Below are 27234 nucleotides of genomic sequence, written 5' to 3'. Positions count from 1 at the left end.
TTCACAAAACAAACACAAAAGAAACATATCCATGCAATACATATGCATTCAACATTTAACAATACAAATATATTTAGCTACCCCACAAGAAACTGTTGAGGGGTTCACCAAAACACTCACATTTGTTATGTCAGTACTGCCTGTCAATTTACCCGGCAAGCGATCATCACTGTTATTGTTAAAAACAGACCTGTTTATTTGCATAACAAATTTATCGGGAAGCACACACCTTTCTTATTTTATTCAAATTTTAAAATAAATGTTTCCGTTGAACTTAGTATATAATTATTATTTTGACCATTTCGGTTAAACCACAAGTTTATTTAAAATAATAATAATAATTTTTATGTAAAGTAATAATATGATGTAGACAAGGGGAGCGTTGAGAATCCAATTCCGCGAAACGACTTTCGGATGATGGCGATCAGAATCAGGAGGTATCGGTGTCCAATAATTGTCAATGAACAGTTGCGCGTAAGATCGCTACCTTGTCGAATCAGGTGTATATGCGAATGTTGATCTGGCGCTCAGGCCCGTAGACGATAAGCAAAATGATATATAGCGAATGTGTTGAATTGAAGATATAATCCCTCTTTTATTGTTGATTGTGTGGTGGTAAATTCTGTGGTGACATCGTGTGCAGTGTGGTCGTGTATGTTGTGAGTCCGAGTTGTGATCCAAGGTGTGGTGTGTTGTATTAGGGTGTGTCATTGTTTACCCTGATGAAGCGGTGTAGTTGGAGGGGGAGTTTATAGTCATTTAAACATCCTGGGTCCCCTAGGCGTATATTTTGCCTAGTAGTACAGATATGCTGTAAATGTCCCAGGTATCACGGCGTACTGCAGTTGGAGTAGCAGGGGTCGCGGTATGCATGATGAGGCAGTAGTTGTATATCCATATTTATCGTATAACGTAAGAGGCGAGTTTGGTTTTATATCAAATTTTGTATTTTTATGTTGGTACTAGTGCTCAGATAAGATAAGCTTTATTTTGCGTAAGGCGGTCATATTGATATACCCTTAATATGAATTTTCTGGCTTTACGACTTATTATTATGTATATATATGTATATACATTATATAATATTTATTTGCGGTTATTTATTATTTCCGTATTATCGACTTATAGGATAGCGACTCCACCCATGGCTCAGATATGGCCAGAATGGGTGTTCCTTTCAAACCTTTGAACTTGCGAACGATATTATGTATGGACGTGGGCGATTGTGGTCAAGAATCGGGAGATTCGAATATCGTTTAGGTTGTTTGAGAATTGTGACCAGGATTTTCGATTATATCATAATTGGTGAAAGCCATCCTGCGGGGTCAAAAATGTTATTGCGGATAATGCGGATATTGACTCAGTAGGACATGAAAGCTGATCAGATATCGCATTCCATTGGATCCCCTGTATTTTTATGTTGTTCTGCCCTTTTCAAATTTAAGGAAATTAGTGTACAACAAATTTTCTTTTGGAATATTTAGTAATATATCTCGATGATATATTGGTTGAATTATATATATTTGTGTTTTTACACTGGGGTTGTCAGAAGACGCTCTAACTTGGTCTTTTGTGCCAATTTGTGGAGTGTTGGAAAGTTGTGCTTTTAGTGGTAGTCGTGCGACCTACCGGCCATTATTTGATCGAGTAATTGTGGCTTTGTGGAAGTCTTTACAATACTGATCTTTTGGCGTGATAATTGTTATGAGGGGACATTTTTCTAACTCCCCAAATTTCCTTAGTTGTGAATTAAGGTATTCTTTTGAATTTTCGTCAACTTGAGTGGTTGTGGTGGTAACTGGTTCCATAACTAGCCCACTTCGAATCCAACCAAAAATAGTATTTTGTGCCAATAGTGTGTTTGAAATTTTCTCAAAACCCTCAAGTATTACCTGAGGTATGAGATCGCTGCTTAATAGAAGATCTATTTGAGCGGGAGTGTTGCAGTTGGGATCTGCTAGCTTTAGGTGTGAAACCTTTTGCCAATGCTTGCTATTTTTGTGATAGCTTGGAAGCATATTTGTAAGTTGCGGTAAGACTATAGCTTCTGCTTTAATTCTCTTATCCGCTTGGGGGGAAATTAAGGTAATGGGACAGATTTTATTAGAGTTTTGCATTACTCTTCCGCCCATTTCTGTTATTTAAAAGTTGGCTTGTTTTGTTGGTAGTTGTAGCCTATTTTGTGCCCTAGACGCTATGAAAGATCGTTGTGTTCCTTGGTCTATTAAGGCCCTCAGTTTAAACAGTTCTCCTCGGTGTTCGATGGAGACGACTGCTGTGGGTAGTAGAACCCTACTTTGGTTTTCGCTGTGTAGCGTTTGAGTTTTTAATGCATTTGAGCAGCATGGTGCTTCTTGGCAATTTTCGGGATTTTGCACTTCAGGATTTGTTGTGGCAACTAAACCCGTGGCTCTTTTCATATTTGCGCTGCTTGGGGGTGAACTGGAAAAATTATTTAAATGAAGCATAGAATGATGTCGTTTATGACAATAAACGCAATTGAACTTGCTTTCGCAATCTTTGAGTGAATGCGCATGTGACATACATTTTGTACAAAGTCTTTTTGTTCTTACATAATTGTTTCGATCGATAATATTCAATTTTTTGAATTTCTCGCAAGATTTGAGCTTATGCCCCCCTGTACATAGTTTGCATGACGTTTGTTTGTACTGTTCGGATGTGAACGTTTGATTTCTGAAGAAGCTTCTATTTAAATTGTTGTTGCTACTGGCTTGGGGTCTGTGGAAGCTTCTACTTAGGTCGTGCTGAACGGTTTTCGTTCTGACCCTTTTTTATCTACCCTTTCTGCGATTTCGTATTGGGTTATTAAAAAGTCTTTCATCTGTTGCCACGTTGGGCATTTTTTTCGAGATGAAAGCGATTGCTCCCACATAAGTAACGATTTTTCTGGTAAAGCGGCGGTGCATATATTTACCAGTATTGGGTCCCAGCTGTCTGTGGGAATATTTTGTGTCGATAGAACCGACAAGCAATTAGAAACAGTGGATTGCAGTTTTATAAACTCTTCACTTGTTTCCTTTTGAATCTTAGGCAAATTCATTAGTATCGTGACTTGCTTATCGATCAATATTCTTTCATTTTCATATCTTGATTTAAGAGCTTCCCAAGCCAAATTGAAATTATCGTCATTTAGTGCGAACTGTTTTACTATTACGCCTGCTTGACCTTTTGTTTTGTATCGGAGGTGATACAATTTTTGTGCATTTGTTAATTTTGGATGGTTGATGTAAACGGCAGTAAACATGTCTCGGAAGGATAGCCATTGTCCATAACCACCATGAAATATTTCTGTGTCACATGCGGGCACCTTGAGATGGATGCCTGAACTTGACTTTGTACTTGTGGCAGCTCTACTCGCTGATGTGGAGTAGGTGCAATTGCTTTTATTAGCTTTAGCTGTTCGGAAATCATTGCTTTAGTTTCTTCGAACTGGTCTAAGCAGTTTTCATATTTGGCGTAAGCCGAGGACATAAGATTTTCTGGTAGATCTGAGTCGTCAGATTCTACTATGGCGTCATATGAAGCTTGGAGACGTATCCAAAAATTGTCGAGATTTTCCTTTTTGATTTCTAATGCCGATTCAGAATTATCTTGAATCGGAGAAGATGAAAATCGAGTGCAGTATCTTATTAAACTGTTACTCTCAGCAATGAATTTACTATATGTAATGTCTTTCCCCCTTTTTTGTTTTGTAGCACCTTGCTTTGAGCGTGTAGCTTCTGCAGGTGTACATGGACTTTTTTCGTCGGAAATCATTTTTGGTACTTTTAGTAGTTGTGTAGATTTAGAATCTTTAGAATCTGCGTTTATTTAAAAAAGTTCAATTAATGAAATGATTTCTCTCAGTGTAAACTGATTAAATTTAAGCGAAATTCGTAATTGTAACGCGTAATCTTTTTTATATAAATAAGAGAATTAGTAAATCGGTTTATTTTTATTTATTTATTTTTTTTTTTTAAATCGGATTAAATAAGATAGCGTGTTTCGTTGTTACGGTATTTATTTATTATTTTTATCGATTGTATTGTTTATTTTAATAATTATTCAAAAATTGCAATATCTATTTTGTTATATCTTTTTTGTGTTCGTATGCGTTATAGGGTATACCTATAAACGAATTAGTATGTGTCAATGAGAGCTCGTATAAGAGATCAATGTACTTTATACATATGTATGCAATCCTACTTGTTTTTTGGTTGCCAAGAAACAAGGGGTATTGCCGGATTTGTGCCTATATGGACTTTAAATATTAATAATATTATAGAATTGTTTTTTTTTTCTTGTACGCAATCCTGCTTGTTTTTGTTTGCCAAACAACAAGGGGTATTGTCGGGTATGTGCCAAATTGGACTTTGGAATATATTAAATTAAATTGTAAAGAAGCAATGTATATAATGTTGTTCACAATTTTTTATTATCGTTATTTATTTATTTATAGAATTATAAATAATTATTTTTCTATTTTTTTTTTTTTGTTAAGAATTCGTTTTTTCTTTACCGAACCGTTTAAAATGTTTTTTTCGAATGCGCTTTTTTAAGTTCTTTAACTTTTAGTGGTACACTAGTAGGGTATAATAATATGTCCCGTACTTGTATAAGTATGTATGTAAACGAGCGAACATTGTTTCTCAGTTAAGAAAGAGCGCATAAACGTAATTAGAAACAAAGTAATCGTATGTGCACTACGATTCGTAAATGTACACTCTCGGTATATAAAGTAAATATTTACGTATGTATGAGAGTTAGATAGACACGTATATTGTATATGTTGCTATGTGGGTATATGAATAAGTGTTTAATTTATTTTTATTTTTTTTATTTGCCTTTGCTTACTTGTTTTAGGCAATCCTGCTTATTACTTGATCAAGCATAAGGGGTATTGCCGGATATTTTTGCAAGTAGAATACTTGAATTTCATATATGGTATGTATATATCTTATATTGTGTTTGGTATTTGGTATACTTTGTGTTAAATACACGAAGGTAAGCTTTCCTAGGCAATAAAAATATGTATATATTTATATATATATATATATATATATATTATATACCCTGCAGTAATGAGGTACAAAACGAAATCGATACAACTCACTTGAATATCCGTCAAGGCATTTCGGGGACTATAGCCTGTATTTTGTATGTGGATGCCTGCTGATGTATCCAATCCTTTCCTGGGATGTTCCTTGAGGTTTTTATTGTATTAATTTCGCGCCCGTTTTTTATGTTAATATGTGTATATACATATATATGGGTTTTAATTCGCGCCCGTTTTCAGTTTAATTTTGTGTTTTGTTTTTCCGCGCCCTTTTTTATTTTTGCACCAAAAGCATATGTATATATATATAAATTTTTTTTTGTTCTTGTGGTCACTGCACTTTTTTTGCACCAAAGCATATGTATATATATATATTTTTTTCGTTGTTATGGTCATTGCACTTTTTTAAGCACTTTTCATATATATATTTAATTTTTTATTTTTTATTTTAGTTGTTTGTCACCACCAATTTTTTAAGGTTTTCCACCCTTATTTTTACTAAAAAAAATTTCTTTTTTCCACTATAGTGCCATTCGGATTGGCTCGAAGGACCAATGTTAAGCCCACCACTTACTTGCCACTTTATGAATTCCGCGTATGCAAATGAAATTAGAATTGTATATTTTTCCGTTTAAAAATGTTCACAAAATTCGTTTATTTATGATATGTAACTATAAAGGGATAATTTTAACGCAATCACTCCCTGGTCGCATACCAGTGAAGCGGTAAGAAAAATATATAAAAAATATTTTATTATAAAAAATGAGCCAAGAAAATGCGGTTACGCGCCAAAGGCAAGTTCGGTGTTCGACAATCGCTGAGAGAAGAGGGCTGTCCGCTTCGAGGACAGATGTTTTGTTCGGTGTGTTGTGTAGAGATCGTAGTCGGTGTGTGTGTGCGACTGTATGATGAGTTGTGTGTGATGTGCCTGAGTTCTTCGGGGCGGGAATTTTAACTCATTTGGCCAATGGTTTACAAATGCAAGCAATTTTGTTAGAGTCGATTTCCCTTTACGAAATCCATGCTGGGATGAGGAAATTAACGGAGAAATTGAAAAGGTTATATGGTCTGTGACGATAGTTTCAAAAAGTTTGGGTATAACTGATAGTTTGCAATACCTCTATAGTTATCTATGTTGGACCTAAATGTACTTTTATGCAAAGGGATTATAAGTGACTGTTTCCATATTGAAGGAAATATACCGTGTTTAAGAGAGAAATTAAATATCCTTGTCAAAGGCAAGTAAATATATTTGGCACTATTTTTTAGGAAGCATGAGGGGCATGTCTGGGGCGTAACTAAAAGATGGTTTTAACTTATTTAATTTAATTAGGACGTCTACTTCAGAAATAATTGGAGCGTTAATTAAAGTATTCGAACAGAGCACGTGCTGATAAAAAAAAAATTTGGAAGAATTATTACAGTAGCTTGACTTGAAAAATTCTGCAAACATATTGGATATAATAACATTGTCAGTTAAAATGATAGATTTGTATTTCATCGCGGACGGAAATTTGGAAATCCTGCATTTGAAGTTAACGAAATCATAAAACGATTTTGGATTACTTACAACATTCTTTTTTACTTTATTTAAGTAACTATTATAACATTTTTTGTTTAGGTCAAAATATTGTCGACGCAATACGGAATATTTAGAATAGTCGACAAATGAACTGGTTTTTTTTTAAACTGTTTACAGGCTCGAGTTTTTCTGTTTTTCAATTTATGTAACTCTTTCGACGACCACGGGCTTCTACTTTTACTTTTATTAACAATTACTATTGGAACATACTTTTCAAATAATTTTGTAATAATGTTATTAAAATGAGAAACACTCAATTTAATATCACTATTATAATTAGGCCAAGATATTGTAGAAAGTTGTGTATTTAACTTTTTAAAATTACCTATTGCAAAGTTGAACCGAGTACGGAAGCACGAAGTTTGATAATCATTATCGCGTACATTGCTCATGATTTCGACAGATATTTCCAAAGCAGGATGATACGAATCCTCTGGTAGAACAAGAGGATTACTCTGAATCACGGAACACTTTGAAGAGGTATCAACGTATACTAAATCTACGCATTTACCAAATTTATTCGGAATCAAATTAATTTGGTTCAGACCCAACTCGGACATTTTTCCGAAAAACTCATGAAAACATGACCGATTGCAAATCGGTACGATATAGTCATCGAAAGCTTTCCACGAAGCTGCTGGTTGCTTTTGGTAATTTAGCGATGTTTTCCTCAGTTTGATTTCTAAGTTTAGGCTTAAATTCAAGAGATACGTCTATTTTAATCGAAGATATACTTCTATCGTAATTGAAGTTAAATTTACGGATATTGATATCATCAATTTTTAAACGCGACTAAATAGAAGACTTAATGTCCTCCACCGAGGTATCTTTGGCAAGTCTAGAAATAAATATAGACTTTTTAGGTGGAATAACTACCAAATTTTTAATAGATGTTACTAAATTATTAGTGGGAGCCTCTGGAGTTGTGAGACAGTTATTACTATTAGATAGAGCTTTTGGGGAATTGAGCTCTTTGGAAGTTGATGGCTTATCACCTTGAGGGCAAGAAGAAGTGAGATTTATTAGGTCATTTGGAGAAGACGTACTCTTCTATATAGAAGAACTAAGTGTTACTTCATCGGAAGGACGTTTACGCTTAGAAGCAGGTTTGGAGGATTCATGAGAATCATTCAGGCACTTAAAAGATTTGAACAATTTTTCGTAGTGCCAAAATTTTTCAGTAAGGGTTTCAAGATCTCGACCGATTTCGTTAAAGCCATTGCGTGTCTCCCTATAAACTTTAAATGGATCGATTTCAATAGATCTACAATTTAAACAGGACCAACGCAATCCTTTACAGTCGAGAATATAATATAAGATTCTACCTGTCAGTCCAGCATATTTGATATGGACAAGCCCGTCACAAAGCCAGCATGAAACATAGCGATCTGACTCGCCTTTAATGTGGCAGTTGGGGAAGTTACACGACATAATAAACAACAAAGAAGATTTAATGAAGATCAAATAAAAGAGTAAGTAAAAGAAAATCAAATATATATTATATATAATACATTAGTGTGTTAATAAAATAATTATAATAATAATAAATACAATTAATAACAAATCCAAAAATAATAGCAGTTTTTTTATTTTTTTTTTTTACCAAAGCTCAAAACCAAGACAGTTTGAGAAAGCAATATAGCGAACAGTTTTAGATGCACTGGAAAAAATAAGAGACTACACGCAACACAGCTGTGAATAAAGAGGTAAATGAGATAAATAAAGAGAGAAAATAGAATAAAATAAAACAAAATGAAACAAAAAGCTGACTCGGCACCAAAATTCGAAAATTTAAACTTTCTAATAATGCACAAAACTTAAGAACATTTATTACTTAGCTTGCAACTCAGAGTTAAATCACTAAAAATTGAATTAAATCACTAAACAATCAATTAAAGTTTAAGAATTTTGCAAAATTAAACACAATAGTTCACAGTCTTTTGATTTTGTCTTTTTAATTTTGAAAACTGAGTCAGATTAGTCAAATGTGCGGAAATGAGAATAAAAATCATGACATATACGGCGGAATGGTTCGTTTAGTTCGAAATTTATCTACAGGATTTTAACAGTAAAGGTCTAAACTGCCTCGAAAAGGATATTAAATTTATTTTAGACAGGAGAAAAGAACTGCAAACTTTCCAAGCATTTCCCTCCGACTAAAAAGTGTAGGTGGATTTTTAAACAACTAATGTATGGAGGTAGACTTACCCTAGAATCCCATCGCAAATGCCCTAAGGCGAAAAATTGTTTTTTAACCGACTCCTACTTGTCAGAATAGATTTGATAGATAGGGTTCCATACAACAGAGCCATATTCCAATATAGGTCTAACCAAAGTTGTAAAAAGTGTTTTAGTAATATACGGATCTCTAAACTCTTTAGATCAACGTTTAATAAAACTGAGGACAGCTTTTGCTTTCAAGATGGTGTTTTATTACATAAGGAGCGGGGTGCACAGATCTACGGGATAAACACATCATCTTACATTTATAGAGATTCAATGGAAAATCATTTCTATCTTTATTTACTTTATCGAAAGCTTTGCAAAAGTCTGTGTACATATATAACATCCGTCTACTTATGCTCCCTAAAACCCAATGATACATGGTTTACAAATTCAAGCAAGTTTATTAGAGTCGATTTCCCTTTACGAAATCCATGCTGAGATGAGGAAATTAAGGAGAAATCGAAAAGGTTATATGTGATTACACTTGTATCCAATATATTGGGGAGAACACAATATTTTATTTGAATCACAATACGATTATATCGAATTTCGATTTTATTGTTGATGGATACAATGTACTTATAAAGATGCATATGGTTGACGATTGACGGTGTCGGTAGCGAATGTTTTTGTTTGCTGAGGCGGTGTGCCGGCGCGATGCTGTGGTGTGATGTGTTGTGCCGTGTGGTGATGTATGAGTGTGGTGTATTGTGGTGGGTTATCCTTGGGTGAGCCCTTATTTTCAGGGTGAAGCGGTGTACTTGGCGGGAGGAGTTTATGGTCATTTTAACATCCTGGCCCCCCTAGGCGAATATTTTCACTAGTATTACACGTTGCATGTATTTCGGCGTAGTGCTGATGGAGCAGCCGAGTGCGCGGCATAGATACTGAAATTGTAAGAAGCTATTTTAGTTGTAAATGGATGTTATATATTATATAATATTTTGATATTGGGGTTGGTGCTTGAGGCAGTAAAGTTTCATGTTTATTTGATTTTGTAGTTGGTTTTACTACTTATTGTATATCCGATTTTTTCTTTTATCGGTTTATTATGCGGAATTTTTTATTATTGGATTTTTCTGTATTAGCGGCTTTTCTTTGTTATTTCTTTTTTTTCGGCTTATAGGATAGCGATTCCCCGCCTGGCTCAGATATGGCCAGAATGGGGTTTCCTTTGAAATTTTCGAAGAGGGATCTTGCGAGAGTGCGATTTATGATTGCAACTTTTAAAAGTGTTTCCCATAAACTACCCATATGATGAGCGCTTAGATAGATGGGATATGTGCGACCTTTGCTTTTTGTAAGTCTAGGTGCGTCCCTGTCTCACATTGGGAGTATGGTGATCCCTTAACTTTTTTTTTGAATTATTTATAATTATAAAAATTAAGGCAACTTTGAGCCACTATAGTAAGATAGGTGTCGATATTTCGACTTTCTAGGACAACTATACTGCGAACGATATTATGTATAGGCGTGGGCGATTGTGATCAAGAATCGGGAGATTCGAATATCGTTTAGATTATTTGAGAATTGTGATTAAGATTTTCGCTTGTATCATAATTGGCAAAAGCCATCCTGCGGGGTCGAAATTATTATTGCGAATAATGCGTATATTGACTCAGTACGATATGATAACTAGTCAGATATCATATTCCATTGGATACCCTGTATTTTTATATTGTTGGAAATTAGTGTCCAACAAATTTTCTTTTGGTATAAAGTGTTGGAAAGTTGTGGCTTTAGTGGTAGTCGTACGATGTACCGGCGATTATTTGATCGAGTAGTTGTGGCTTTGTGGAAGTCTTCACAATACTGATCTTCTGGGGTTGTAATTGATATGAGGGGGCGTTCTCCCTAATTTTCCTCAATTGTGAATTCACGTATTCTTTAGAGTTTTCGTCAATTTGAGTTGTTGATGTGGAAACTGGTTCTGTAACTAGTCCACTTAGAATCCAACCAAATAAAGTGTTTTGGGCTAAAAGGGTGGTTGAAATTTTTTCAACACCATCAATTATTATTTGCGGTTATACCTATTACTTGTAGTAAGGTCGCTGCCTATTACTTGTAGAATATCTATTTGGGCGGGGGTGTTGCAGTTAGGATATGTTAGCTCTATGTGTAAAACTTTTTGCCAATGCTTTCTATTTATGTGATAGCTTGGAAGCATGTTAGTAAGTTGCGGCAGGACTATAGCTTCTGCTACAATACAATTCGCTTATCCGCTTGGGGGGAAATTAGCGTAATGGGGCAGATTTTATTTGAGTTTTGCATTACTCTTCCGCCCATTCCCGTAATTTTAAAAGTCGATTGTTTTGATGGCAGTTTTAGCCTATTTTGTGCCCTAGACGCTATGAAGAATCGTTGAGATCCTTGGTCTATTAAGGCTCTAAGTTTGTAGAGTTCTCCTCGATGTTCGATGGAGATGACTGCTGAAGGTGGTAATACCCTATTTTGTAATTCGCTGTGTAGCGTTTGAGTGTTTTGTGCCTTTGAGCAACATGGTGTCATTTGGCAATTTTTGGTATTGTGGTTTTCGGGATTTGTAGTTGAAACTAAACCCGTGGTTCTTTTTATACTAATATATGCGCTATTTCGGGGTGAGCTGAGAAATGTGCTGTAGTGAAGCATTGTGTGATGTCTTTTTCGACAGTAGATGCAATTGAATTTGCTTTTACAATTTTTATGAGTATGCGTATGTGACAAGCAACTTGTACATAATCTTTTTGATCTTATAAAATTGTTTCTTTCGTGAATTTTTAATTTTTTTTAATATCTCGCAAGATTGTAGTTTATGCCCTCTTGTACATAGTTCGCATGACGTATGTTTATTTTGTTCGGATGTGAACGATTACGTTTTGTAAAAACTTCTGTTTAATTTTTTTTTGCTACTAGCTTGGGGTCTATTGAAGCTTCTTTTTAGGTCGTGCTGTACAATTTTTATTTTAATTTGTTATTTGTCTACCCTTTCAGCGATTTGGTACTGGGTAGTTAGAAAGTCTTTCATTTGTTGCCACGTGGGGCATTTCTTTCGTGATGAGAGCGATTGCTCCCATAAAAGTAACGATTTTTTTGGTAATGCTGCGGTGCATATATTTACCAGAATAGGGTCCCACCTGTCTGTGGGAATATTTTGTGTCGATAGAACCGACAAACAATTAGAAACAGTAGATTGTAGTCTAACAAATTCACTTGTTTCCTTTTGAATTTTAGGCAAGTTTATTAGTGTCGTTACTTGTTTATCGACCAATATTCTTTCATTTTCATATCTAGATGTTAGAGCTTCCCAAGCCAAATTAAAATTGTCGTCATTTATTTAGTTTTGTATCGGAGGGGATACAATTTTTGCGCTTTTGATAATTTTGGATCGTTGATGTATACGGCAGTGAACATGTCCCGGAAGGACGGCCATTCTTCAAAGCCTCCATAAATTATTTCTGTGTCACATGCGGGCACTTGGAGATGGATGCCTGAACTTGCCTCATGACTTTGAATTTGTGGCAGCTCTACTCTCGGATGTGGAGTAGGTGCAATCGCTTTTATTAGTTGTAATTGATCAGAAATCATAGCTTTTGTTTCTTCGTACTGGTCTAAGCAGTTTTCCTATATTGCGTAAGCCGATGATTTAAAATTGTGTGGTAGATGTGAATCGTCATAATCTACTATGGCGTCCTGAGCCGTTTGGAGACGAGTCCAAAAATTGTCAATATTTTGTTTTTTTATTTCCAATAACGATTCAGAGTTGTCTTGAATCGGTGAAGATGCAAATCGAGTGCAGTATCGTGTTAATCTGTCACTCTCAGAAATGAATTTGGTGACACAAATATTTTGCCTTTTATTTGCTTTGTGGTAACCTGTGTTGCGCGTGTTGCTTCTGCAGGTGTAATTTGATTTTTATCCACATTCATCAATTTTTTAAAATGTTAAAATATTTGTCAAAACGAATTAAATTTTTCTCAGTGTAAACTGATTTATGTACAATATATGAAGCGATAAATGATAATTTTTGCCGAATACTCTTTTAGGTGAATAAGAGTTTGATATTTCGGATTATAGTTTAAAAACGTGTATTTAGTGTTAATAATACCGTTTTGTATTTACTTGCGTATTGTTTTATTATTTATCCCGATGATAAATTATATTTTCTTAATTTAATTATTAAGAACCGCACATTTAATTGAACAATACTTTTTATGTCCTTATGTTGAGGTATTTTGGTACACCCTAATATACGGACTTGTATGTATATACTCGTATTATATTTATGTGCTTGTGGAATTCAGAGCTCGCTGAAGAGATCAATACACTTTGTACATAAGTATGCACGAACTGTTTGTGCGTATGTATGTTTATTTTCTAATGCAATTAAGAGCTCGTTGAAGAGATCAATGTGCTTTTAGTTTTTTTTTTTTGTGTACGCAATCCTGGTTGTTTGTTACAAGGGGTATTGCCGGATAATTACCTATGAGGACTTTGAAAATATTATATAAAATTGTATATACCAATATATGTATACATATGCATGCATGTAAGTATGATATTGGTTATATTTTTTTTGTATTTTGTTTTTGATAAAGTGAATTCGTTTTCACTTTACCGCTGTTAAATTAATTGCGAATTTAAAGTGTATACTTTTAGAAATTATTTTAAATTTTAATTTAATTATTCCCGTTCGTTCGTATGTTTGCAATACGAAGAGAGAACGCGTGAAAATAATTGATAATGTGCAGGTATTCTCCGTATGCACTTATATGTATGTAAATATGTAATTTGGTTTAGTGGTTATGCAAATATGTCGTTTGTATTTATTTTGTTTCTCTTTCTTTGTCTTTAAATTTTTGTTATATGTTTGTGCCTTTGACGGCTTTTATACACAGATTCTTTTGACCTTCGTTTTCGGCTAATTCTCTTTTGGTGTCGCTCTGTCTCTACTTTTACACACAGATTCTTTTGTAACCCAAACCGGTTTATTGAGGTCGAGTGGACGACGAGGAAAGACGAAGGGACCGTGCCACTCGTGTTCGGGAGGCACGCTTTGTGTTCTTGTTCCTAACAGCTCGCTGCTACCCTATTCAGCACTACCAAATTTGAATTCTCTTATCTATTTTTTGTATGTAATATGCAAATATGTATGCATAGAATAATAGAAAATTATATTTTGAAAAATTGTAAATAAGGAGAAAATTAAGATATAGATTATGGAGTTAGGAAATTATGAATTTTTAATACTTAAATATTAGGAAATTCCGGTTATAAATTTGGCCTTGAAAATGTTAGTAGCGGATATTCAATACATTCTGGTGGATTAGGGAAATCCCGTCTTAAGTACTTCTTTGAACCTATTAAGCGGGTAGGTATTATGCATATTGTTCTACCATATTCATGGTAATTCATTGCAAGCAAAATGTGTGCCCATCATCTCAACATACAAATGAAATATGCAACACGCTATAAGTTTTGTGCCGTCGAACCGCACAAATATTTACGAAAGTTTTTTGAAAAGGAATGCAGAAAAACTAGACTCGAGTTGCTGGACTCTTTTTGCCCGTGTGAATGTACAGACGGCTTTTACATTGGGACTCTTTTGACCCTCATATTTTTCAAATTCATTATATTAACGTTTTTTCCACTTCACAGCACTTTTTTCACCTAAGTTATATATAGTTCTATATATATATATATATTTTTTTTTTTTTTAATCCATAGTGCCGCTCACTATGGCTCGAAGGACCATAATTCACTTGTACCCAATATATTGGGGAGAACACAATATTTTATTTGAATTTCGATTTTATCGAATTTTGATTTTATTGTTGATGGATACAATGTACTTATAAATATGTATATGGTTGACGATTGACGGTGTCGGTGTCGGTAGCGAATGGAAGTCGGCAGACGCCTACAGAACGGGATCAAAGGAAGTCGGGAACCGGATCGGTGTTGCACGAAAAAGGTTGATCGCAGGACGCAGGACCGCTGCTGTCCAATGTCTCATCAATTATCGAAAGTTGTATACGTAGCGCGCTGGATCGCTTTCTAATCGAATGTGTTTTATCTGTTGCGAAGATCATCCTTTTTGTTTGCTGAGGCGCGATGCTGTGGTGTGTTGTGTTGTCACGTGTGGTGATGTATGAGTGTGGTGATGTATGAGTGTGGTGTATTGTAATGGGTTATCCTAAGGTGTGACCTTATTTTCCGGGTGAAGCGGTGTACTTTTCGGGAGGAGTTTATAGTCATTTAAACAATATGGTCTTTGATGATACCTTCAAAAAGTTTAGGTATAACTGAGTTTTTGGTTTTGCGATACCTCTATAGTTATCTATGTTGGACCTAAATCCACTTTTATGCAAAGGGATTATAAATTACTGTTTCCATATTGAAGGAAATATACCGTGTTTAAGAGAGAAATTAAATAACCTTGTCAAAGGCAAGTAAATATATTTGGCACGGACGCAAATTTGAAAATCCTGCGTTTGGAGTTGACGAAATCATAAAACGATTTTGGATTACTTACAATATTCGTTTTTACTATTGGGACATACTTTTCAAATAATTTCGTAATTATATTATAAAAATCCGAGACACTCAATTTAATACCACCATTATAATTAGGCCATGATATTGTTGAAAGTTCTCTATTTAACTTAGCTTTTGCAAAGTTAAACCGAGTACAGAAGCTAGAAGTTTGATGATTACTATCCCGTACATTGCCTATAATTTCGACATATATTTCCACAGCAGGATTATACGAGACCTCTGGTAGAACAAGAGCATTACTCTGACTAACGAAACACTTTGAAAAGGTACCAACGTATACTAAATCTAAGCAATTAGCAAATTTATTCGGGATCAAACTAATTTAGTTCAAGCCCAATTCGGATATTTTTTCTAAAACTCATTAAAACATGACCGATTGTAAATCGGTACGATATAGTCATCGAAAGCTTTCTACGGTAAATTGAAATCTCCTAAAACGATTATTGAATCAGAATTATTTGCCATCGAGGTAGCACGATTTATTTAAGAAGCATGCTACATATATACAGATAAGTCTGAATGGGGTGGTATATAAGTCGGTTCCTGGAACAAGAACATCTTTGGATGGGATAGAGGATTATTCGGCAAATAGAATACCTCCTCCCATTCTATTCAGTCGATCACATCTAAGTATTTGAAATTCTCTGTTTAAAATTTCATTATCATTTGTATCATATTTTGTAGTAAGACCTCTAACACTTTGATAATAAATGCTTAGCGAATTTCTTCCAATCAGTTTTTATATCGGTATTTGCTTTTGGTAATTTAACAACGTTTTCCTCAGCATGACTTCAAAGTTTAGGCTTAAATTCGCGTACAAAAGCCCCAGGTGGCCAGAATTATCTATCTAAGATCTTTTTGAATGTTTCAAGTGAAACGTCTATTTTAATCGAAGATATACTTCTATCATAATTGAAGTTAAATTTGCGGATATTGATATTATCAATTTTTAAACGCGACTAAATGTAAGACTTAATGTCCTCCACCAAGGTATCTTTGGCAAGTCTAGTAATAAATATAGATTTTTTAGGTGAAATAACTACCAAATTTTGAACAGATACGTCTAAGTTATTAGAGTTAGATTGAGCTTTTAGTTATTACTATTAGATTGAGCTTTTGGGGAATTAAGCTCTTTGGAAGTTGACGGCTTATCATCTTGAGGGCAAGGAGAAGAGAGATTCATTAGGTCATTTGGAGGAGACGTACTCTTCTGTACAGAAGAACTAAGTGTTACTTCATCGGAAGGACGTTTACGCTTAGGAGCAGGCAAGCACTTGCAAGATTTGAACAATTTTTGGTAGTGCCTAAATTTTTCGGTGAGGGTTTCAAGATCTCGACCGATTTCGTTAAAGCCATTGCGTGTGTGCTTATAAACTGAAAATAGATCGATTTCAATAGATCTACAATTTAAACAGGACCAACGCAATCCCTTACAGTCGAGAATAGAGTCTAAGATTCTACCTGTCAGTCCAGCACATTTAATATGGACCCATTACAAAGCCAGCGTGAAACGCAGCGATCTGACTCGCCTTTAATGTGGCAGTTGGGGAAGTTACACGACATAATATTATAAACAACAAAAAAGATTAAATGAAGATCAAATAAAAGAGTAAGTAAAACCAAATCAAATATATATGTAATATATTAGTGTGTTAATAAAATATTAATAATAATAAATAAAATTAAAAACAAACCCAAAGATAATAGCAATTTTTTTATCAAAGTTCAAAACCAAGACAGTTTGAAAAGACAGTATAGTGACCAGTTTTAGATGCACTGGAACAAATAAGAGACTACACGCAACACAGCTGTGAATAGAGAAGTAGATGAGATAAATAAAGAAGGAAAACAAAATAAAACAACAGCTGACTCGAGACCAAAATTCGAAAATTTAAACTTTCAGATAATGCACAAAACATTTATACTTAGATTGCAATTCAAAATGAAATTCCTAATTTTTAACTAAATTACTAATAAAAATGGATTAAAATTTAATATTTTTGTTGTGTGTGGTGTGTGTGCCAGTGTTGTCTTGTGTGTGGTGTGTCTGAGTTCTTCGAGTCGGGAATTTTAACTCATTTGGCCATCCCGGCCCCCCTAGGCGAATGTTCAGCCTAGCAGTCGCTGTAGCTGTTGCAGCGTTGCTGAGTCCGGACGTGCGGCGATAGTTCGGCCTACGCCTAGTCGGTGCTACGTTGTGCTGACGCCATGGACGGGACTCCGATCGGGGTGCCGTTCTTCGGCGACGTGCCACACGATTGGTTTGCTGCGGTCGGTTTGCGCCGCGGATTCGTGGGGCAGGCTGTCGACTGACCTCTCGCCTCGGAGTACAGTGAAGCAACGTGTGATGCTGCCTGCCACACATTTGGCACAAAGTACCGGAGTCGCATTCCTGCGTCGTGTGTGTATGTGCCAGACAATTGTTGCAATGCCCATGCGCCTGGGCAACCTGCTGGCGTTGTGTCGGCGACATGCCCTTGAAGAGCCCACAGTGCTGCAACTTGTGTGGACGGCAACAAAGGGGGCATCGGATGCGATGGGGCGCCTCTGGTGGAGACGGAACGGCTGCGGATGCTCGAATGCTATTACGAGCGGTGGTTGACGGTGCGGTTGCGGCTGGTGTTCGGGGCGCCGCGGTTGGCATAATCCCAAGGCGAGGCACAGTGATGGCCGATCGCATTGTTGGCGTTGGGGTGGAATGCATCTCAGTATCCATATCTATCTGTATGGAGAAAAAGGCGTGTTTAGTTACGATTCAGTGGTATAGAGTATGGATATCTTTCTATATGTGACCAACTTTATTTGGTTTGGTGATCGTATTAGTCTACCCATTATTTTATTAGTATATATGATTGTAATTTGTCATATTATATTTTCGGTTTTTATACTCTCGCAACCTGTTGCTACAGAGTATAATAGTTTTGTTCACCTAACGGTTGTTTGTATTACCTAAAACTAATCGAGTTAGATATAGGGTTATACATATATAAATGATCAGGATGAAGAGACGAGTTGAAATTCGGGTGACTGTCTGTCTGTCTGTCCGTCCGTCCGTCCGTCCGTCCGTCCGTCCGTCCGTCTGTGCAAGCTGTAACTTGAGTAAACATTGAGATATCTTTATGAAACTTGGTAGACATGTTTCTTGGTACCGTGAGACGGTTGGTATTGCAGATGGGCGTAATCGGACCACTGCCACGCCCACAAAACGCCATGAATCATTATCTGCTTAACCGATTTCAACCAAATTCGGTGCATAACGTTCTTTTTATGTTTCTATGTCATAGTGCGAAAATGGGCGAAATCGGACTACAACCACGCCTACTTCCCATATAACACCATTTTAAATTCCATCTGATTCCTTCACTTTCCACTATGCAAATCAGGCAACAATGACGTATCGGGATAAAACTTTGCGTGAATAATGCGATTAAAGTATGCCACCTTGTGTCCAAAAATTGTCTAAATCGAACCAAAACTGTTTAAGCCCCTAAGTACGAAATATGTGAACCCCAGTGCCTATAGTTGACCTTCTACCGAAAATATCAGAAATCTCAACCGAGTATACTATTTGACTTTGCGAGAGTTTAAAATGATCGGTTACATCCTTCCTTACTTGTTTCTTGTTTATTTCTGTTTTCGGTTATTTAGACGGATATTTCGATTTTTTTCTTGTAGGTATTATTGAACGGTTTACTACATGCGTTTTCGCTATTATTTGAGATTGGCAGGAAGCATAGTTTAACGAGCGGTCTGGTTGGCGTTCCGTTTCGAGTACGGAGGTCAACTACTCGTATATGACCGTCGGAACCATGATGTAGCTTCTTTATGCAACCAAGTCGCCATTCTGTAGGGGGAAGATAATCGTCATACAAAGGTCCTTTATATACTCCTCCTTCCATCGGCGGCTGAAATCATGATGGAGAATTTTAATTCTTTCCCATCTATTTTGTAAGGATAGCGACTCCACGCCTGGCTCAGGTATGGCCAGAAGGGATGCTCCTTGTAGAAAGTGCCCTGGAGTTAGGGCTGTGAGATCTGAGGGATCTTGCGAGAGTATCGTTTGTGGCCGTGAATTGAAAACGGCTTCAATGCGAATTAATAATGTTGTAAATTCTTCATAATTAAATTTGTAGTTTCCAGCTACTTTTTTAAAGTGGGATTTGAAGCTTTTTACAGGTGATTCCCATAAACCACCTATATGAGGAGCGCTTGGAGGGATAAACTGCCAGTTAATACCTTGGGGAGCGTACTTTTGTACAATTTCAGGTGAGACTTGCCTGACAAAATTCACGAACTGTTTTTCTGTGGCTCTTTGAGCTCCTATAAATGTCTTGCCATTGTCGCTCATAGTTTTGACGGAAAACCGCGTCGTCCGACGAAGCGAGCAAATGCCGCGAGAAAAGCCTCCTTTGTCAGATTCGTACATAGCTCGAGGTGCACTGCTTTTGTCGTAAAACAGACAAAGACAGCCACATAGCCTTTCATGAGGGTAGGAGACCTTAACATGAATGCCTTTATCTGAAAAGGCCCAGCAAAGTCGACCCCTGTAATGGTGAAAGGCAGAGCGAAGTTACAGCGTTCCGGTGGAAGTGCTGCCATAATCTGCGTTCGCATCTTCTGCTTATGCATAGTGCAGATCTTGCACATGAAAATGCATTTCTTTATTTTGGGCTTGAGTCTTGGAGTATAAAATTCTTGACGGACTATTTGTTGCATGAGGCGCTGTTCTGCGTGTAGCAATAGCACGTGGACATAGCTAAGGTATAAGGTCGCAAGTTGCGATTTCGCTGCGATAACTATGGGATGACGTTCGTTATACGTCAGGCTGGAATTGGCAAGCCGACCATTCGCACGGAGTACTCCTTTCGTGTCAATGAATGGATTTAAGACTAGGAGTGAGATCTTTTTATCTATCGGCTTCGATTCTCTTAGTAATGATATTTCTCGGCTGAAGTAACGCGCTTGCGTAGATGCGATAAGAGCGACCTTTGCTTTGTGTAAGTCTAGGTGCGTCACTGTATCGCATTGGGAGTGTAATGAAATTATCCCCTTAAGTTTAATTTTGAGTCGCTCTACGACTTGAGCATGTAAGCGATTACCCTGAGGGCTCGGGGATACGAGGAAAATCGCTCAAGGATGTCATTATCCTGCAATGTTGCGTGAAAGGAGTCGATTTTTCGACTTTCTGGGGCTATTATATTGTGCATGGGCGATTGTGGCCAAGAATCAGGAGATTCTGTTAACCATCGGGGGCCATTCCACCAGCGGGTGGTGGTGACAAGGTGCAGGGGTTTGCACCCTCTTGTACCTAAATCAGCAGGATTGTCAGCACTGCCAAGTGGCTGATCCTACTAGGTCAAGTATTTGAGACGTTCGGTTGGAAATATACGTCTTCCATGCATGTGGTGGTTTTTCTAGTCAGGCTAGTACAATTTCGGAATCGGACCATAGATATAATTTATATTGTGTCATGTTTAAATGCGTTTGTACGATGGACACGAGTTTGGCTAGTAGTAGCATAATTCAAATCGTGGTAGACTTATTGTTTTTAAAGGAGCCACTTTTGCTTTTGCTACTAGTAAGTGGCATGTGGTCGCAGTGTCGCTTTGTGTGCGAACATATATAGTTGCGCAATATGCTTTTTCAGAAGCGTCACAGAAGCCGTGTAATTCGACTTTGTGCTCTGGGGCATAATTTACCCATCGTGGGATTTGTACCGGTGAGATATCATTTAGATTGCTCGCAAACTGGGACCACTTTTCTAAACAAAGTTGTTTTACTTGTTCGTCCCAGTCGGTTCCATCTAACCATAATTCTTGTATTAGGATTTTGGCTTGTATCATAATTGGCGAAAGCCATCCTGCGGGGTCGAAAAGTTTTGCCACAGGGGATAGAATTTGTCGCTTTGTTATGGCGGATAATGCAGATATTGACTCTGTCGTGTATGAAAGCTGGTCAGATATCGCATTCCATTGGATCCCCAGAGTGTTTGTTGTACTTTCTTTTTCGAATTTAAGGAAATTAGTATCTAACAAATTTTCATGTGGTATATTTTTTAAAATATGAGGGTGATTCGCCGTTATCTTTTTCAACGGAAACCCTGCGGTTTTGAGGGCTTTTACCACTTGTGTAACTGTAACTGTTTTTAATTTATAGTCGCGGAGTGGACTATTGGAAGATTTTCGGAAAATAATTCGCTGAAAATCTTGATCGTCTTTATGTACGACTATTTGTCTATACATTTTTTCGACGTAAAATGAGTAGCATTAAATCTGGTTGGAGCGTGGGTCCCGTTAATAGGATATCATTTAGGGAGCCCCGAGCTGGTGGATCTTGATGCATTAAAGACAACCTTACCTTAGTTGTTTTTTTGTCTGGCTTTACTACTGCGTGATGAGGCAAGTAAAATGAGTAATATTTGCCATTTATGATTTTTTCGCATGGGCTTACTTCCTCCATGTGGTCTAAATGGAGGTATTCTTCTAACACGCCATCGTATTCTGGCTTAAGCTCACCTTTTTTAAGTAAGTTTTTTTTCCATACTTTGAAACTGCTGTATTGCAGAGGTGCGAGAGTGACCTAAGGCGATTGTGTTGGGAAATTGTTGTTTTAGTGGTAGTCGTACGACGTACCGACCATTATCTGATCTAGTTGTTGTGGCTTTGTAAAAGTCTTCACAATACTGATCTTCTGGGGTTGTAATTGAAATGGATGGAGTTCTTCTAACTCCCAAAATTTTTTTAATTGTGAATTGAGGTATTCGTTTGAGATTTTCTCAACTTGAGTGGTCATGGTGGTAACTGGTTCCATAACTAGTCCACTTAGGATCCAACCAAAAATAGTATTTTGTGCCAATAGTGTGTTTGAAATTTTCTCAATACCTTCGAGTATTATCTGTGGTATGAGATCGCTGCCTAATAGAAGGTCTATTTGAGCGGGAGTGTTGCAGTTGGGATCTGCTAGCTTTAGGTGTGAAACCTTCTGCCAATGCTTGCTATTTATGTGATAGCTTGGAAGCATATTTGTAAGTTGCGGTAAGACTATAGCTTCTGCTTTAATGCGCTTATCCGCATTGGGGGAAGTTAGGGTAATGGGACAGATTTTGTTTGAGTTTTGGACTACTCTTCCGCCCATTCCCGTGATTTCAAAGTTGGCTTGTTTTGTTGGCAGTTGTAGCCTATTTTGTGCCCTAGACGCTATGAAAGATCTTTGTGATCCTTGGTCTATTAAGGCCCTAAGTTTAAACAGATCTCCTCGGTGCTCGATGGTTCTTGGCAATTTTCGGGATTTGCTGTTGCAACTAAACCCGTGGCTCTTTTCAAATTAGCGCTGTTTGGGGGTGAACTGGAAAAATTATTTAAATGAAGCATAGAATGATGTCGTTTATGGCAATAAACGCAATTAAATTTGCTTTCGCACTCTTTAAGTGTAAGCGCATGTGACAAGCAGTTTGTACAAAGTCTCTTTGTTTTTACAAAATTGTTTCGGTCGATAATATTCAATTTTTTGAATTTCTCGCAAGATTTGAGCTTATGCCCCCCTGTACATAGTTTGCATGACGTTTGTTTGTACTGTTCGGATGTGAACGTTTGATTTCTGAAGAAGCTTCTATTTAAATTGTTGTTGCTACTGGCTTGGGGTCTGTGGAAGCTTCTACTTAGGTCGTGCTGAACGGTTTTCGTTCTGACCCTTTTTTATCTACCCTTTCTGCGATTTCATATTGGGTTATTAAAAAGTCTTTCATCTGTTGCCACGTTGGGCATTTTTTACGAGATGAGAGCGATTGCTCCCACAAAAGTAACGATTTTTCTGGTAAAGCGGCGGTGCATACGTTTACCAGTATTGGGTCCCAGCTGTCTGTGGGAATATTTTGTGTCGATAGAATCGACAAGCAATTAGAAACAGTGGATTGCAGTTTTATAAACTCTTCACTTGTTTCCTTTTGTATCTTAGGTAAGTTCATTAGTATCGTTACTTGCTTATCGACCAATATTCTCTAATTTTCATATCTAGATTTAAGAGCTTCCCAAGCCAAATTGAAATTATCGTCATTTAGTGCGAACTGTTTTACTATTGCGCCTGCTTGACCTTTTGTTTTGTATCGGTGATACAATTTTTGCGCTTTTGATAATTTTGGATGGTTGATGTATACGGCAGTGAACATGTGTCGGAAGGACGGCCATTCTTCATAACCTCAATGAAATGTTTCTGTGCCACTGTTACTGTGTGAGCCGCTTGGAGACGAGTCCAAAAATTGTTAAGATTTTGCTTTTTTTATTTCTAATAACGATTCAGAGTTGTCTTGAATCGGTGAAGATGAAAATCGAGTGCAGTATCGTATTAATCTCATTAATCATTTTTGTTATGTTGTTTATTACTATATGTGTCAAAGTTAATTAACATTTTCTCAGTGTAAACTGATTAAGTCGCAGCAATAAATGATAATTAATACCGGATACTTTTTTACGTATATACGAGTTTTTTTCGGACTAGATAAATATTTACTTGCGAAATAAATTTTTAAATTTGTATTTTGTTTTAAATGTTTTGTTGTTAGTGTAATTTAAGTTTTCCTAATTAATTTATTAAGATTCGCACTTTTAATTTAACAATACTTTTATGTCCTTATGTTGGTGTATTTAGGTACGCCCTAATACACGGACTTGTGTGTACATATATATTTATGTGCTCGTGAAATTGAGAGCTTGTTGAAGACATCAATACACTTTGTACATAAGTATGCACGAATTGCTTGTGCGTATGTAATATTTTTATTTTCTAGTGCAATTGAGAGCTCGTTGTAGAGATAAATGTGCTTTTACTTTTTTGTACGCAATCCTGCTTGTTTGTTACAAGGGGTATTGCGGGATGTATGCCAATGTGGACTTTGAAAATATGTACAACTATAATTGTTTATGTTTTAATATGTATATATATTTAAATATTATTTTTGTTTGTGTGCAATTGAGAGCTTGTTTCAGAGATTAACGCGTTTTTGTTTGGTTCGCAATACTGCTTGCTTGTGTTTTAACAAGAACAAGAGGTTTTGCTTGAAATGTGCCAATGGGGACTTTGAATAGTTGTACATATATGCGTATGTACTTAAATTCTTGTTAAATGAATTTTTTATGTATTTTTTTTTTTTTTGTTTTTTTGTTTGCTTTGTAACAAATGGATTTTTTAATTTTGGATGTTACTTTATTTACCAAATCATTTAATAACATCTTTTGCAAGCTTTAAAATTTAATTTTGCAGTTCAATAATACCCAATGTAGGGTGTAGAAAGATAGGCAGATTCTTTGCCGTAAGTTTATAAAAATTTGCAAATATAAGAAATGAAATGGAAAATGCACCTACATATGTGTGTAAATATGTAATTTGGTTTAGTAAATATGTATGTTTGTATTTATTTTGTTTATGTTTGTTTCTCTTTATTTGTCTTAGTTTTTCTTATATGTTTATGGATTTGCTTACTTATTTTAGGCAATCCTGCTTACTGGTTTTGTTAAAATAAGGGTTATTGCCGGAAAATATTTGCAAGTAAATACTTGAATTTTATATATTATATATATTTGGATATATATATTGTACCAAACTGGTTTTAATGTCAGCGGCATTTCGATTTTTACCGTGATTTATACCAGTTTGATAATCGTTTTTTATATTAGTCACAACGGATTTACTGCTACAGGTTTTATGTTATAAAACCGTATTCAAACATACATATTTACATACATAAAACAATAAGTGAAATAAATACGCTCACTTTGGTTTTGCAGGGGTAGGTTTCTGTTTGTATGTACGCATGTTAATTCCTATGTTGTCAATTCCTTTTCTTCTGCTTCCAGTTGTGCCTGGTTTTAGTGAGTGTTGTTCTTGTTTATTATCGTTTGTTTTAAATTCGCGCCTGTTTAAGTTGTTGGTATGCAATTAGGTATTTTAGTTTTCGCGCTCGATTTGTGTCATATTAGTTTGTTGAACCCTTTTTATACCCTGAACAGGGTATATTAAGTTTGCCACGAAGTTTGTAACACCCAGAAGGAAACGTCGGAGACCCTATAAAATATATACATAAATGATCAACATGATGAGCTGAGTTGATTTAGCCATGTCCGTCTGTCTGTCTGTCCGTCTGTCTGTATATATACAAACTTGTCCCTCAGTTCTTATGCTATCAATCTGAAATTTTGCACCTGTCCTTTTCTAACAAAGAAGCTGCTCATTTGTCGGAACGGCCGATATCGGACCACTATAGCATATAGCTGCCGTACAAACTGAACAATCGGAATCAAGTGTTTGTATGGAAAACTCTTTCATTTGACGAGGTATCTTCACGAAATTTGGCATGTATTATTATTTAAAGCATTAATCTAATCTCCGAAGAAATTGTATAGATCGGATGACTATAGCATATAGCTGCCATATTAACCGAACGATCGGAGTAAAATGCTTGCATTGAAAATTTTTTTATTTGACGAGGTATCTTCACGAAATTGGGCATGTATTATTATTTAAAGCATTAATCTAATCTCCGAAGAAATTGTATAGATCGGATGACTATAGCATATAGCTGCCATATTAACCGAACGATCGGAATCAAGTTCTTGCAAGGGGCCTTTGTATTATAGAGTATTATAGCTTCGGCGCAACCGAAGTTAACGTTTTTTCTTGTTTGTTTGTGTTTTGACACTCATTTTATTTAAATTCGTTTGTTAATATGTCTTTTTTTGTGTTTTACTGCACTTGTTAGGCCTGTGTGTTAGGCTATTGGTGAATTTTTTTTTTGTTTTGAAGTTGGCTTTGTATATTTTAAAATATGTATATATGTTGCTATGGAAGTACATATGTATGTACATATATTTTTTCCGTTTGCGCTTTATTGTTATAATAACTTAAATTAACCGCATTTGTTTTTGGTAAATATATGTTATTATTGTGCGCCGCACTTTTGGTTTTTGTCACAGCACTTCAACCTTTTCGTTAAGTTATATATGTATGTTTATGTTTATTTGGTTTGGTTCACGGCACTATTTTTTTTATTTGTATTTGATCACCGCACTGTGTATATGTAACAAATTTTTTTTTTTTTTTATTAATTTTTCACTCCATAGTGCCTCTCACTATGGCTCGAAGGACCATGTTTATTTGCATAAAAAATTTATCGGGAAGCAAACACCTTTCTTATTTTATTCAAATTTTAAAATAAATTTTTCCGTTGAACTTAGTATATAATTATCATTTTGACCATGTTATGTAAAGTTTATGTAAAGTAATAATATGATGTAGACGAGGGGAGAATCAGAATCAGGAGGTATCGGTGTCCAATAGTTGTCAACGAACAGTTGCGCGTAAATTCGCTACCTTGTCGAATCAGGTGTATATGCGAATGTTGATCTGGCGCTCAGACCCGTAGACGATAAGCGAAATGATATATAGCGAATGTGTTGAATTGAAGATACAATCCCTCTTTTATTGTTGATTGTGTGGGGTGTCATCGTGTGTGGTGGTAAATTCTGTGGTGACATCGTGTGCAGTGTGGTCGTGTATGTTGTGAGTGTGAGTTGTGATCCAAGGTGTGGTGTGTTGTATTAGAGTGTGTCATTATTTACCCTGACAGCTCACATTTCCATAGGAGTTTCGAGAAGTTGTGAAATATCTATGTAGCTGTTATTCCGTGCGATAAACCAAAAGTGTTGCGTGCTCCTGTGCAATATAATATACGTAAATTATTATTAAGTTTCAAATAAAATTATATTTTTAGTTAATTTTCATGTGTATTTAGGCATTTTTAAATTCCGAAATATCCATGAAGTGGAGAAACACGTACAGCAGAGCT

The 27234-nt window shown here is 36.0% G+C and overlaps 1 long non-coding RNA gene across 2 annotated transcripts; it reads right to left on the bottom strand.

Annotated features, from left to right (window-relative positions):
• Positions 1-17268: 17268 nt before the first annotated feature.
• On the bottom strand, positions 17269-27234 carry LOC138856260 (uncharacterized). 2 transcript variants are annotated; one of them, XR_011395414.1, is made up of 3 exons: positions 26760-27234; positions 25165-25454; positions 17269-18120 (listed from the first exon to the last, which is right to left on the bottom strand). It is a non-coding gene; the product is annotated as an uncharacterized lncRNA (long non-coding RNA). The 2 variants fall into 2 exon arrangements; XR_011395413.1 differs by lacking the exon at positions 26760-27234 and adding an exon at positions 25646-26162 and having other exon boundaries at positions 25165-25613.

The sequence above is a fragment of the Bactrocera oleae genome, chromosome 3 (assembly GCF_042242935.1).
Source record: "Bactrocera oleae isolate idBacOlea1 chromosome 3, idBacOlea1, whole genome shotgun sequence".
Classification (NCBI taxonomy): Eukaryota; Metazoa; Arthropoda; class Insecta; order Diptera; family Tephritidae; genus Bactrocera; species Bactrocera oleae.
Note: the sequence above shows the minus strand (reverse complement) of the source record. Positions and strands in the feature narration are given on the sequence as shown.